The sequence below is a fragment of the Neltuma alba genome, unplaced genomic scaffold (assembly GCF_004799145.2).
Source record: "Neltuma alba isolate B1F8T4 unplaced genomic scaffold, ASM479914v2 tig00013425_pilon, whole genome shotgun sequence".
Taxonomy (NCBI): domain Eukaryota; kingdom Viridiplantae; phylum Streptophyta; class Magnoliopsida; order Fabales; family Fabaceae; genus Neltuma; species Neltuma alba.
This window is the reverse complement of record NW_021637677.1, coordinates 96,071-108,495: the sequence shown is the minus strand read 5'-3', so window position 1 is coordinate 108,495 and position 12,425 is coordinate 96,071. Positions and strand designations below refer to the sequence as shown.

General features: G+C 34.1%; 1 pseudogene; it reads right to left on the bottom strand.

The window, feature by feature from the left end:
• Positions 1-281: 281 nt before the first annotated feature.
• On the bottom strand, positions 282-10,592 carry LOC114737307 (factor of DNA methylation 1-like; annotated as a pseudogene).
• Positions 10,593-12,425: the final 1,833 nt, after the last annotated feature.

Below are 12,425 nucleotides of genomic sequence, written 5' to 3'. Positions count from 1 at the left end.
GTTCACAAGATATCAAAATTATTTGTTCCTTATTGTTTGTACAGAGAATTGAACATGTCCAAGAAATATATACACCTTTTTCATCTCCTTCACTCCTTCCCATAACCACGCATCTAAAAAGTGCCTCATCAGTCCCATTAGTAGCAAGAATCCAAATGCTTAGCAGGACCTTTAAACTATTTAAAAACTTTTTTGGTGAAAAAAATATTTTATTTATCGTTAACTATGTTTGCTATATGAAGAAATTTAGAGATCAGGAATCAAACATATAATAAAAGAAATCATACTTCTATTAGTTCTTTACGAGCTTCTTGTAGTTCATCATTGCTCTGGCGCTCCTTGACAATAAGAGTTTGATTCATGGATTCCACATCATCTAATTCAACTTCTTTTTGTTCCAACTCATCATTCATTTCTTTAATCTTCTTCTGGACAGCATCATCATCTCCAAGATGCTTCCACACTTGTAATTTCCCCTTCAACTCTTCTATTTCCATTTCCAACTTCTGCTTCGCATCAAGCTGCTTTTCCAACTCAATAATCTCCTCAATGCCTCCTCTTTCTCTCTCTGAAAACATTGAGGTGCATATAAGCAGAAGGAGATCATTGTGAATTAAGCTATAGGCAGCAAATGCAAGACTGCTACAATGTACACATTCTAGACAATACAAAGTAGGGAAACCTGTTGCTCTTCAATAAGTCTCAAGACATTCCCATCAGCTTTCTTCCGCTCCACAGAAGCCTTATTGAGGGATTCATTCCTTAGATCTTTCTGGAGGAGAAAGAGAAAGAGATTGTATTAGTATCTCATAGATGTACATCATAGATGCTAAGAGTCTCAGAGTAAATACTAACACGCCCGCAACAATGATGGAAATTGAGTTATAAGCATCTACTACGGGATTGCCTATGGATTTGAAAAGCAACATCATAGAAAAAAATTTCACTGGACCATTGGAGCTGAGACGCTTCATATAAAATGAATATGCTAGCTATTTTTCATAACCACTTTGAATGTAAAAACTATACTAACTTTTGTAGATCTATATTTTTCCACAGTGAAACAAACTATAGGTCTAGTTCACAGATAGGGAAAAGTCTCCACTTTGCGGGTTGGTTTAGGCAAATAGATGGACCCAAAAATAGGCTTCAGCCCAGGAGTTTAAAAAAAAAAAAAAAAAAAAAGGTAAATAATGGTAGCAGACCAAGAACCAAAACAGTAATACAAGTTTACATGGGTGGTTACGGATAAGCATGTGAGATCATGGGTAAAAAGCAACGCATAAAACAAAATACTGAGACAGAAAATGCGGTGTATCATTACCATCTTTTGTCTTCTTCAAGCTTCTGCTTCTCTTGCTCAGTTACTACTTCTCTTTTGTTTAAATCTCTGCTCCATAAATCAAGCTTCCGCTTCTTGGCCTCTAATTCACTGTTTAACTTTTCTTGTTCATCCAGTATCCTTTGTAACTCCTCTCGTGCCCTCCGCTGCATTTTCCTTGATTCTAACAAAACATGAAGCAATTATACATCAATATCTTGCAAGTAATTTTGACATTAATGAACATAAAAATGATATCAAAATAGTATATAGTCAATGTATGGCACATACAAGCACAAAAATTCTTTACAGAAAGAAAGTAGATAAACCTTCAAGAAAAGCATGATGCAGCTGGTCTTCTCCACAAGCATCCTACTCAATGACAAGGTCGTCTCATTGTATTTATATTGCATTTTGTTAAGGTTCTCATTTGTCATATCAATTTTCTTTGCTAGGTTTTCCACAACTTTATGCCTGCTTTTTCGATGCTTCATGGACAACATCTGAGACAGTTTTAAGCTTCCTTTCTTGCGGAGGTATTTCCTATTGGCCCCTCACAATGATAATCATCTTCCGAGCAATCCATCCATAAATATTCGATCCTAGCTGCACGTTTTGCATCTTCCAATCCATTTACCAAAATTTTTACTTCAAATGACTTCTCAAAATCTCTAGCATTCAGAAAGCCATTCCAATCATCACTAAATTCTACCACAGCTTGAGCAGTGGGGGGTCATCTTCATTTAACATCCGAACATCTAAGGCCTGTATTTAGCCAACTCCTTCAGCCAATACTCAGAATTATGTAAACTCTTATCCTGTATGTTGACCATTATTCCAGTCCAGGGCCAGACATAAAGTTCATCCTGCTGAGGTTGACTGACAGGTTTTGGTAAGGGTGGTTGGACTTGCTCTCCTTCACCAGATAAATCAGTCTCCAAATATTTAGCCAGAGCAAGGTGGTTAGCCTTCTGTTTTGCACTTCTATTAGCTGAACCCTTACCCACTCCTGACGCATGTTGCAGCAAGTCTTTGTATTTGTAATCTTGCTTTTTTTTCCAGCACAGAAAGGACATCACAGAAAGGTGCCATTCTGAGAGTGCCATTTGAATTTTTTACTTTATGGTTCCCAGTCCTTAATTGTTCATATGGTTTCTCCTTGTACTCATCAATCTCAGATTCACTGATATCTGATTCTTCTTCAGAGCTGATGTCCATTAAGGCTCTGCATACAAAATGCCAAAATCAGCCCAAATCAGGGAAGAAAGGTTGTGTATAATTTGCTGGGAGGTAAACTATAAAATCATGAAAGCTAAAATTAGCAAAAGCTGGACAATAATATTGAACCCAGATGCATATCCAAATGAGACTGAATTAACAAATACCATTGAATGCCAAGAACCTCACCAACCTTTTTGAGAATAGCATTACTTTTACAATTTGAATGATATAAACATTGACATATCTGCCTAATAAAATATATTCCATGAAAAAGTTGGCTTTAAAACTACAATGTCAATTCTAAACATCTTCACATGCAATTATTGGTTTTGTAGATGCAGTACGTGCAATATATATAATGCTTTTATAACATTTACAAAATAAAAATCTCTTGCAGTTTTTCTTTTGCTTTTTTCCCCCGGTTACATAAAACAAGATTAAATTCAGAAAGTGTCAGGCTTCTAGCCACCAATAATTTGGATATCTTTGTTGCTCTGTTAAATGTCCTGAAGCCGATTGAGAAGTCAACATGATTTACCACCATTCAATATACCTAGCCGTATGCCAAACGTTTACGTATTATACTATTATCAAACTGTCAAATTATCATATTAAAAACTCAGCACATACAACCAGCAGCTTCAATTTTATTTCAAAACAAAATAAGTATTATCATGAAGCTAACTGAAGAAATAGCTCATCTGAAATGACAATGGCACATTACAATATCAAAAACCTTAAATTATGAAGAATTATTGCATTCACAAAACAAACGGCATGAACAATATGGGATTTCAAAATGCATCTCTGCTGTCTAATGATGAATTTCATTCAACGCCAGTACCACAAACGAGAACTTCCGCATTTCCAAGTATACATCACAAAACAGCATTTCAAACCCACAGACCATATTTCGAGATGTATACTGCAAAGTAAAGAAAACTTGAAATTTGAACAAGACAGTGCGCAAGCAAAATACCCAGTTAACATTCATTAACAAGTAACAGCTATAGGTTCCTTTAGAATCCACCTAGCATCAAATGGTCCTTTTGATGTTGCACTCCAACAGTTTCCCACAGCATCCTTATTTGAAAGAATAATCTTTAATTAGAAATTTTGAAACCCCAATTCGTCCTTAGATATATGCTGTTTTCCTTGTTCAAGATGTCATGTGAGGAAGCTATTCTAATAGGCATGTGGAATGTAAATAGAGATTCCACTCATGGGCATGCTGAAGCCGAAGACGTCACCAAGAGAAACGCCATTAATAACGACAACGATGAAAAAGAGGAGAGATCGAAAATGAAAAATTTAATACACAAAAAAGTTGACACTGAAACTCAAGACCACGATAAACTGATCATGCAAAGCTCCATCGACATCAACAGAGAAACATGAATTTCACACCTCACAGTACCAAAAAAAAAAAAAAAAAAAGAGTTCCCATCGACATCTTCAGGCGAAATGGAGAAGAAAACGCCATACCTTTGAAAGTCGCGGAAGACGAAAGATGGCCTCTGTCGCCGTCTAAACCTCCGTTAGCCACCGTCGACAGAACACTCTTCGCACAATGCTGCTTCTCGCAGCACGATGGCCCGCCTAGGTCGGAGGGTGGACTTACTTTTACTGGTGAAATAGGAGTGAGAACTGAGGAGAGGAAACAACAACGGGAGAATTAGAATCGGTTAAAAAAAATAATTAGTATATCCGATATTAATTATAAGAGTTAGTTAATTTGAAGAAATTAAAAAATTAAATTAAATTAGTTATTTGTAATAAATAGATATTATCTTTTTTAAAATATCTTTATTAATCAGGTGTATTGGTTAGATGTGCCATTAATAGAAGAACTACTTTGAGAAAAAAATACATAAATATGAGAGACAAAATAAATTAGGATTTTATATTTATGATTAAAATAAAAGCAAACAAAGTTTTATATTAAAAACCGGTAGTACTTATTAGTAATTATTTTTTCTTTTTAAAGTTGATTGTAATTCTCTAAAAACAATGGACACCCATGTTTTACTTTCATTTTTCTTAACTTTCTTTTTAAATAAAGATTTTAAAATTTTTCCTGAAAAAAATAAGATTTAAATTTATCTTATAAAATTATGTTAAAAAATGAAAGAAAAACATATCTTTCTAATATTTGGTATTATTGTCACGAAAATAGAATGTAAAAATTAATCTAATTATCATTATAATTTAGTAATTGACCTCATTTTTAGTTAAGTTCTTGTAGATTTTTTTTTTAATTAGGTCTTTCTAGTTTTATAATTTTATTAGTTCCATGGTCATTGATCTTTAGTTGCGAAAAATAGAGCTAGAGGCTGAAGATGTGACTCTCATTTGTGGTATACCTGAATTAATTTGGCCCCATGACATAAATAAAACCAGAATAAAACCAATTACAAATCATATGCACAATGAGACAATTATTAGCATAAAAATTGTATAGGAAACTATAAAAATCCAACAAATTTTGGGCATGAAAATAAATAAATTTTTCATTATTTTTTCACAAGTATATTTGAAGGATGCAGTGAAATTTTTTTAAAAAATTATACAACAATTGAAATACACTTGCTTTTAAAAAAAAAAATTGTAGCAGCCAAACTTCCCCTAAAAAATTATCGAAGTGCTATTTTTGAAAATTAAAGGAACGTATATAATAATGACATAAGGTTACAAGTGGATCAAAAATATTTTCACTTAAAAGAAAAATTTCATGTTACTCATCTTTGAGACCATTGGCTATATAGAGCTTGGTTTGGCATGAATAAATTTCACCTTCTTGCTAACACTAATGGAGGATTTAAAATAATAATTAATCATTTTAAAACCTAAAGAGAAATCTATATTTGGATGCCTATATAACTAGAAAAATATCTTTTGCAAATTGAGAATTAGAACCACTTTGAAGGGAAGAAGCAAACAGAATAGAGAAACTTGATTGAGAATATTTCCAAGGAAAAAAATGGGGAATAGTGCAGAGACGGAAGTACATGCGATGGAAAAGGCAGCGGAGAAGCATGAATCATGCAAGAGGAAAGTTATACAAGCCTATTTGGGCCGGCTTTGGTCCAGCAAAAACTGAAAGAAATAGCTAAAAATGTGAAAAATGATTTCATTTTATATAAAAAAATAGGAAGAATCCCAAAAAAATACTTTTAAAATTTCAAACCATTTTTGTTTATTACACTTTAATAAGAATTAACAACGTTTAAAAAGCAAATAATAACATATTTTTGTAGTTATTTCTGATTTGAAAATTTAAAATTTTAGAGATATTTTTTTCCAGGAGTTTCCCCCAAAACATCCACCATAATTTAAACATGTTTCTTTTAAAAATAACATCAGAATCAAAAGCAATCATTGTTAAAATTATACATAGTTAACAATTATCCATTATCTTTACATAATATCAAGTGAAAAAATCAATTTAAAATTTTACAAAAAACTAAGATAATAAAAATCTATAATGTTCATAAAATCAATATACCACTCCAATCTTAAATGTAAGTTACTTGTAGGAGAAAGTTTTGATACTAAATATAAGTTACTAACATAATTAATGCTTTTTTTTTCAACTTTACGCTTGTTTAATTCTAATTAGAAAGGGGAAGAAAAAGAAGGGAGAGATTTATGAATGACTTGTAAATGTCTTAGAGAAACTTTAATAAACATAAAATAGGAAAATTTCGTCAATTTAGTACATTTTTTGGCATGCCAGAATGTATTACAAATAATTTATATTAAATACATAGTAGTATTACATAAAAGATGCTAGGGTATGATAGGTCCATCAAGTCTGAGCAAATTACAAATGCCACATAACATGAATCTAGCTATAAACTGGACAGATTCTAGAATAGATTAATGCAAATTAATATTGTAGCTTTTTTTTAAATGTGAATGTTCCACTATGATCCATAGCATTTAAGAAATTAATGCACATTAAATTATCATTAAAGATGCTTGATATAAACCAATATTATCACTCATCCATAAGAATCTATATATTGTAACGTGCATAAAGATACAACCAACTTCTAAGTTTCCAACTAAAATTATATAATGAATTTCAACATAACCACATATAAACATTTTAAACATTTACACGCCAAAAGATGCACATCATATAGCATGCTTGGTTCAGTGAAGACATGACGTTAATATTAACATGAGCTCAAGAATCAGTCCATTAATGCCACTTATCTAAACCAGAACTGAACTGAAATAAAACCCTACCGTACGGACCAGTTAACTAGGATCTAGCTTCGCTCCAAAACTCTTTACCTCAACTTTTACGCTCAGCGTGCTGTCCTCTTACGCTTAAGTTGCTTAATCTGCCCCAAAATGTAACTGATGACCTCTTTTAAAGTAGCCTGCCTATTTTCCTTGAAGTTCCATAGTTCAGAAACAATATACCTACCACTTGGATTGTATTCAATCATTTCTTTCAAGGCGGTAACGACCTCCATGTATATTTCACCTCCCCATTCCTTCTTGAGATTTTGCAACTTTTCATCATCTTCATTAAGTATTAGCTGCATCAATGTAACATGGATTTTGTATCCCACATGAAACTATTTATGCAAATAGCTTGACTGGAAACTAAGGAGAAAGACAACAGAACAATAAGAAACAGGGGAGAGCATGATGGGGCTAAAACTACAATTGATAACATGCATAGTTATTTCGAATCCAAACTTGGGATACAAAAGTGTAACACCCACACCCACATACACATTTATATTACCATTTTTATTGTGTAATTTTGAGGGAAATACATCGGTGTCATTTACACTATGCTAAGCCACACTTTTTATTCATCTATTATAGAGCATGGCTGGCTTTATGTTGGAAATACAAAAACTGTGGTTTTGATGGAAGCAGGTAAAATCTATGGTCTTGGTGGTTGTAAAAGAAAGTCAAACGCGCGCTAAATAGATACAAATCAACCCAGGATAAAGCATGATTAAAGTAAGTAAATGGCAAACTAGTATTGTGGTTTTCTTAAGCACACCTCTTCATCATGATCTGTAGGGATCACTTTAAAAGGATACCACTTTGAATCCTTCACGTTCTCTTGCCACGAAGAGCATAGCTCGACACCCTTTGTCTGAGCATCTTCCAGATGGAGCTTTTTCTTGCAGGCATCTACGAAAACCTTCTCGTCAAGCTCTCCCAATCTCTTAATCCCAATACTAGTTCGTGTATTAATTAGCATGTTCTTTGAACCCTGAAACATACTTATAAAGGAGAAACATTAGTATTCTCTCCAGACACAATAATCCTACTCAAGAAAATATGGTTCACAGTTGAGCATGACTTTGATAAGCAAAAGTAGTTAGTTGTTTCATGTCTGAAACAAAATAAATTTGTTTGGAGGAAATCATGTAATAGTGCAAAATAACAACAGCAAAACCTCAATCGTGTCATTTTCACTAAAAAAAATATTTAGTAAAGAAACAAGAACAATTTGTCCCTAGCTACCTCGTTCTCATGTAAGATCAATGGTTCATATGATATCAGAATTATTTGTTCCTTATTATTTCCATTGAGAATTGAAAATGTGAAAGAAATATGTGTGTGTCTTTCTCCTTCACTCCTTCACATGCATACATCTAAAAGTGCTTCAAAAGTCCCATGAGCAGCATGAATCCAAATAATTATCAGATATTTGTTTCATTATATTAAAGGTAATGAAAACTCTATTATTTATTGTCAGCTTCAGTTTCTATAAAAACAAACATAGGGATAAAGCATAAATATATAATAAAAGAAATCATACTTCTATTAACTCTTTACGAGCTTCTTGTAGTTCATCATTGCGTTGACGATCCCTGACAATAAGTGTTTGATTCTCTAAATTCTTAACATCTAAGTCAAACATTTTTTCTTCCAATTCATCCTCCTTTTCTTTAATCTTCATCTGGAGAGCGTCATTATCTCCAAGATGCTTCCTCATATTCAATTTCCCTTTCAACAGTTCTATTTCAATTTCCAACTGGTGCTTCTCATCAAGCTGCTTTTCCAACTCAAAAATCCTCCTCATAGCCTCCTCTTTTTCTCTCTGAAAACATTGAGATGCATATTAGCAGAAAGCGATCCTTGTGTAAAAGAACTGAGTTATAATAAGCAAATGCTAGACTGCGACAATGTAATTTCGCATTCTAGACAATATAAAGCAGAGAAACCTTTTGCTCTTCAATAATTCTGAAAATATTCGCATCAGCTTTATTCCACTCCGCAGAAGCCTTATTGAGGGATTCATTCCTCACATCACTCTGAAAAGAGAGATTGGTATTAGTATCTCATAGGAGTAAACCACAAATGCCAATAGTTTCAGATTAAAGGGCACCAACTTGCCACAATAATGGAAATTGAGATATTAAACATCTAATACCGGATTGCTTATGGGTTTTGAAAAGCAATATCATGGCAAAAATTTCATTGGATCTTCAAAGCTAAGATGTTTCATATATAATATATATACTAGTTATTTTTTATAATCACTTTGTATATAAAACTGTAGTAATTTTTGCATATCTCATTTTCCCACAGTGAACAAACCATAGGTCAAGTTCACAAATGAGGAAAAGCCTCTGCTTTGGGGTTGGTTTAAGGGAATAGCTAGATCAGAAAAGGGGAAAAAAAGACGCTTCATCATAGTAACTGACGATTCTAGTAACAGACCAAAAACGAATACTGTCATACAAATTTACCTGGGTGGTTAGCGATGAGCAAGCAAGATCAAGGGGAAAAAATTATGTTCAAGACGAAACGCTGAGACAAAGGGGGGGGGGGGGAAGTGGTGTATCATTACCATCCTTTTGTCTTCTTCAAGCTTCTGCCTCTGTTGCACAGTTAATGCCTCTCTTTGGTTTAAATCTCTGCTCCACAAATCAAGCTTCCGCTTTCTTGCCTCTAATTCCTTGTTTAAGTTTTCTTGTTCATCTATTATCCTTTGTCTCACCTCCCATGCAGTCTGATGCCTTCTCCTCCTCTCTGACAAAAAAATGAAGCAACTATGCATTGATATCTTGCATTCGATTCACATAAGAATATAATAATGCATATCAAAATAGTAAAATGGTCGATTGAAACCATTTGTAGTCCATACAAGAAGACAAAATCTTTGCAGATAGGGAGTGGACAAACCTTGAAGAAGAGCATGCTGTAGCTGGTCTTTCTCCTCAAGAATCTTACAGAGTGACAGAGCCGTCTCATTGTACTTGCATTGCAATTCTGTGAGGTTCTCATTTGTCATATCAATTTCATTCGCTAGGTTTGCCACAACACTATGTCTGCTTTTGGATGATTCATGGACAATATCTGACACACTTTTTAAGCTTCCTTTCTTCCGCAGGTATTTCCCTATTGACCCCTCACAATGATAATCATCTTCCCGAGCAATCCACCCATAAATGTCTGAGCCTGGCTGCATGTTTTGCAGCTTCCAATCCGTTTTGCCATTATGTTTAGTTTCAAATGACTTTTCAAAATCACTAGCATTCAAAAAGCCATTCCAATCATCGCTAAATACTACCACAGCTTGAGCAGTTACGTCATTGTCATTCAACATACGAACATCTAAGGGCCTGTACTTAGCCAATTCCTTGAGCCAATACTCAGAATTATGTAAGCTCTTGTCCTGTATGTTTACCATTATTCCAGTCCAGGGCCAGACATAAGGATCATCTCGCTGAGGTTGACTCAGAGGTTGTGGTAAGGGTGGCCCTTGGGCTTGCTCTGCTTCACCAGATAAATCAGTCTCCAAAAATTTGGCCAGAGCAAGGTGGTTAGCCTTTTGCTTTGCAGTTCTGTTAGCAGAACCCACACCCACTCCAGATGCGTGTTGCAGCAAGTCTTTGTATTTGTAGTCTTGCTTTTTCCTTCCAGCACAGAAAGGACATCTGAGAGTGCAATTTGCAGTTTTTACCTTATAGTTCCCAGCCCTTAGTTGCTCATATGGTTTGTCCTTGTAGTCATCAATCTCAGATTCACTGATATCTGACTCTTCTCCAGAGCTGATGTCCATTCAGGCTCTGTATACAAATACCAAAATCAGTCGCAATCAACAAAGGTTGTGTATAATTTTCTGGGGGGAACATAAAAAACTATCAAAGCCAAAATTAGCATTATATAACTTAGCAAATGAGAAACATATTTTGGGCAAGGGGCCTCTAATGCCACTTACGATGCCCCAACCTCTCAAAGGATTTTTACTTTTTATTTCTATTGATCATTAGATTTTTACATAAAATTATTGACATTTTGATGTCTTCGGGATGTGAAATGGGGCAGTTTTGAATTTTTTTTTTTAACAATTTTTCACTCTCAAAATGTCACTAATTTACGTAGGATATAATATTCTAATAATTAATAGGCATAAAAGCACAATTTTTGGGAGGTTGGCCATCACATGCGGCATTAGAGAATGGGGCCTAGCCCCTTGCCCCATATTTTGCATGAAGGACCAAATGGGAAATATTTGAAAATTGGGCAAGAAACGTTGTAAAATCAGCAAGAACACTCAAAAAATAACTAAATAAGTAACCTCACCCATAGACTCTCTTGAGGAGTGAAAATTGCAGCAGGTACAAAATCCTTCAAAACTCAGTAAGAAAGGCTCCCCAGTCAGTAAGAAAACTTGTAAAATAAGCAACACATCTTGCACATTTTGAGGTCCTTCTATTTGGTCACAAGGAGAAACTTTTCTTACGATAAATGAAAAGTTAAAACTGAAACTCAGATCGTTACATCGCTACATACAAAGCTCCGTCGACTTTTACAGGGAAACAGGAATTTTGCACTCTCACATCGCAAACAAAAGTAACGTTCCATCGACATATTCAGGGAAATGGCGAAGAAAACAGCGTACCTTCGAACGTTGCGTATAACTATGAGCGGTCTCTGTCGCCGTCCAAAGCTCCGTTAGCAGCCGACGGAACAGCACTCTCGGCACAATGCTTCTTCTCGCAGTCGTAGCGCAGAGGCTCGCTCAAGGTTCTGTAAGAGAAGCTGAAAGGACTTAGTGCCGTTTGTGAAGGTTAAAAAAAAAAAAAAATGGAAATTATGAACTTGATTAAAAATAAAAATCAAAATTAAAATAATTTTTATACAATTTTAATAATTATGTTTATTAATTTTAGTAAGATAATTAAAATAACTTATTTGTATTATACAATAAATATATTTCACCTCATGCTTGTTGGTACATTAAAATCTTCCACTTCGTTCCCTTCTTTATTTTTTTTTTTGGCCAAGCATTCCCTTCTTAATTTTATCCCATCTAGGAATAAATATTTCTCCTAAGAATGATTATATGGTAATCCCATAATTATCCTCTCGACATGTGATACCTAATCTTATACTCTCCGGTCCTTAATATAGGGCCCAATTCTTGAGTTTGTTTTGGTCCTAAATATAAGACCCATTTCTTATATTTATCAATTTTCTCTAAATTACCCCTATAGATACTCTCTCAACCATAATCAAATAGAATAAGGAGAGGGGATATTAAAAAAGATGATTATGGTGTTTTAGGAAAAATGTGTCACTTTTCTTATAATTAACTAACTTACCTAACTTTCTTAATCTAATCAAATTAGTTAAATGGGTCTTATATTAAGGACCGGAGGAGTATTTTTCCTTCTTGAAATATCATTTTAATGCCTCACGAACGTATTTGGAACCATCTTGTCATTATTAAAACTTTTCTCATTTTTCTCAATTTTTCCTTCGCATTCTTGGACATTTCCAAATGTTTCTAAAGCTTGTCTTGAGTTCACTAACTCTTGTTTAATCTGTTAACCAATACCTCTTATTTGCACTTCTAACTATTTAGGTCTAATTTTTGGGATGTTACATG